Source organism: Acyrthosiphon pisum, chromosome A1 (genome assembly GCF_005508785.2).
Source record: "Acyrthosiphon pisum isolate AL4f chromosome A1, pea_aphid_22Mar2018_4r6ur, whole genome shotgun sequence".
Classification (NCBI taxonomy): domain Eukaryota; kingdom Metazoa; phylum Arthropoda; class Insecta; order Hemiptera; family Aphididae; genus Acyrthosiphon; species Acyrthosiphon pisum.
The window spans coordinates 50,373,623-50,377,290 of NC_042494.1; the positions used below are offsets into that span (position 1 = coordinate 50,373,623).

Consider the following 3,668-nt stretch of genomic DNA (forward strand, 5'->3'; position numbering starts at 1 on the left):
TTTTTTTTTAGTTTTTTTTCTAAAAATATCAATAAAATTTTATTGTTGATTAAAAAAGCTGAAAGTTAATAAAAGGCTCCCAGTATATTGTTTCAAAAGCAGATGAAAAATATTAAAAATCTTAGTCACAGTTTTTTTTTTTATAAGCATTTAAAGTTCAAAAATTGACAAAATATGGAAAAATCACGAAAATTAGCAAATTATTTTGAGTTAAGAATTCGTAAAAATTTTTGTTTTTAAATCTAAGATTTTAAAATGTAATACAAGATTCCTTATAAGATTATCTACCTTTATCAAAAAAAAAAAATGTCTATAAGAAAGTCAAATTAAATTTTTATGAGCGTTTGAAATTCATATTTTTACAACATTTGATATTTGCTCGATTTCTCATGAGACGATTTTCTTATTTTGTTGTAATTAAAAAACGAATGACTGTAGAAACTTGAAAATTTCACTGAATGTTTATATTAGCATTTTATATATACGATAAAATTTTGAAAATAATTTGACTCATTTTGAGCTGTTTACGGACATTGTAAGTTTTCAATTTTTTTAGTTTTTTTTTCTATAAATATCAATTAAGTTTTATCTATTGGGCCAAAAAGTGTAAAAAATTAATACAAAGCTCCTGATACATTATTACAATAGCAGTTGAAAAATATTAAAAATACATAGGCACAATTTTTTTTTATAAGCATTTGAAATTAAAATGTTGGCAAAATTTATCAAATTCAAAATTGAATAATTATTTTGTAGTTAAAAATTTATAAAATGTTCAATTTTTATATCTAAGGCTTGAAAATTTAAAACAATATTCCATGTAAGTAATTAATTCTGTTACCAAAAAATCTAAAAATACATTTACACAGTTTATTTTTATAGTCATTTTAAGTTCAAATTTGGACGAAATTACATATTAAAAATCTGGAACAACTATTTTAGTTATTTTGTTGTGATTGTATAATATTATTTGTGGGTACTTGAAACTTCTAAAGTATACTATTATATATCTATGATAGTACCACGGTTTGTTGTTGATGTATAACGCGTTACCCGATTGATATTGTGATATGATTAATATGGAATTTATTATTAATACCTATTATAGGTCAATTTTTTTTTAATACTATAGATAAGTATACCTATAATAGGTATGTCTAATACCTAGACTGACAAACCGTCTCCGCTCAGAATCGTTTTTCTTATACAGTGATATTATATCATTGAATTCAAATTTAATACTATCCATTATACAGTGATCCACTTGTAACCTACTGTACAACAGAGCGACATACACTTACCCACCTTTTTAATTTTACTTCCAAAAATCTATAGCCACCAGCCACGTACCTACCTATTATATCTGCAGACATAGATATTTGCTTAGCTTTTCAAAGGGGGGGTTAGCGCTAACTGCCTAACTTTCCACAATTCTGTATATATTTTATATTTCTCATTACAAAGTCGTAATTCGTATATTATATATTTATATTACTACGAAAAATCGAACGTTAGTGTTAAACATTATTTTCAACCACGGCGGCGTAATGATTAAAAGCAATCACGGATTTTGCGTCACAATATTAATATTGTATAACATGAAAACGATACGTCAGGTGGTATATATCATCGAGCACGTCCAATGAATTTTTTAATCGATACATCAATCGTATATGCACATCAAAGGCAAACGCATTATATATTATGGTTCATATGTCTTTCGAATGTGTGTTCATCGACGGCGTCGCAGGTCGTGCGCGTTTTATAAATTATAAATTTATTTTTTAACATTTCCAATAATTTATTTTCTATGATTATATAAATATATTATGTTATATATAAATCGCCTTTCGCTGAAATCAAATTTAATACATTTTCGAATATATAGGTACGTTAGTTCTTTTAGAAAGTCTCGTGTCTCATTATTATTTATTATAAGTTACGGAAAAAACCAAAATAGTTGTGTTTAATATTTTAATATTGATCTAACCAGATCGGGATTTTATAAAAAAAATCGTGATTCACGTAATTTCCATCATTTAATAATATAACGTCATACGCAATTATAATTAAACTAGCTGATCCCGTGCACTTTGTTGCCCGTTAAATGTACCAACTCTTTATGACTCGAACTTTGTACAATTCGTTATTTAATATTCGGTGTATGGTGTTCAAAATGCATCTTAACTTTTCCGTTTCCCGGAATAAAAATTATGATTCGCAGCAGTATAGTAAAGTATCAAAGTTAGGTATAAGGTATACCAAGTTGGTCGTATTCCACCTATGGTGGATTAATATAATCAGTTAATACAAAATCCTAACCTAACCTAACTACTAATATCAGATGAATAAAAAAAAAAACAAATTTAACCATTCCTAAATTAGTCTGTCTTCTTCCCAGATGTTTAATCTACACACAAACATTCATACCAAGCTGAACCCGTGCATTCCGTTGTCCGTAAAAAATTGCAATTTAAAAAAATTATGATTGTTCAACTGTTTTTGGGTGTAACTTGCTGAAATGTTCAATAATTTGATTTGGTGCTAGCTTGTACCAGATCTGCCCAAATAACAAAATAAATAAAAATAAAATTTACAATTTCCATCGTGAACCTCAAGATCCCTGTTTGAGCACCTCTTTAAAATGCAAATTTCAACAAATCCTTTCTTAGTGCCTGATGAAATTATTATAAAAATCTATCCTCAAAATTTCAAGTCGATAACTCAAATAGGTTCGGCTCTGCGTTGATTATTGGTAAAGTACACTTTCCTTTATATATATAGATATATATAGACTTTTTAACATTAAAATTGTGTTGTTACTTACTGAGTCGCTCACACACTAATTTGAAAGTACCGTTATATTCATTATTGTCATATTATACCTGAACATTTCACGATTGGTTGTTTTCATTGCTACGACTTATAATCTAATATATTATTGTAGACAAATAAAATTGCACCTTGAATGCAACTTAATGGCATAATATACCAAACTTAACCTACTTGTAATTTAAACGCAATGCGTAATTTCTGTCAAACGTTTTCGTTCTTGACGGATATTTCTAAATTAGTAATTTAAAGTCAGAAAGGTTCAAACTATAACGTCGACGATCCACTATACTCATTTTTTTCTGCAATCGGGAATCTCGGATACTGTGTGTACGCATTTCCGCAAAAACTGGGTACACTCCATATACATATTCTGCCCGCGGGAGTCGATGATTCAATAGTCTAGTTTCGTATCCCGCAGACAGAATTCAAACATAATATGTACCTATGGGCCATAATATGTACCTATAGGGTAATTTAATTATACAATGTACCCTGCTTTTGCGGACATATAGTAGTGGCGTCTCATATACCGTAGTCGTTTTCAGTTCAAAATATTATTAAGTGGACGCTACCCGTACATTATTTATCTCCATCTTACACACGTACGTGGACATAGCAAACTTTCATTTCTCAGTTTTCATAGTGTGCTGTTAGTTTTGATATTAAAGTGAATTGACCAGTACCTAATCAAACTTTTAGGTAAGAACATTACATGTGCTTAAGCGTCGGCGATGTTTCAATATTTTAATTTTCCAGCAAGATATGGATGTGTAATATTATATTACAAATTAAAAATGCTCATCGAATTTCGATTGAAAATTAAAATATTGAAA

General features: G+C 28.5%; 1 protein-coding gene across 2 annotated transcripts in view; it reads left to right on the forward strand.

Annotated features, from left to right (window-relative positions):
* The window catches only part of LOC100163552 (ataxin-2 homolog), a 37,997-nt gene that overhangs the window by 32,007 nt on the left and 2,322 nt on the right, over positions 1-3,668 (forward strand). The gene's annotated exons all lie outside the window — the stretch shown is intronic.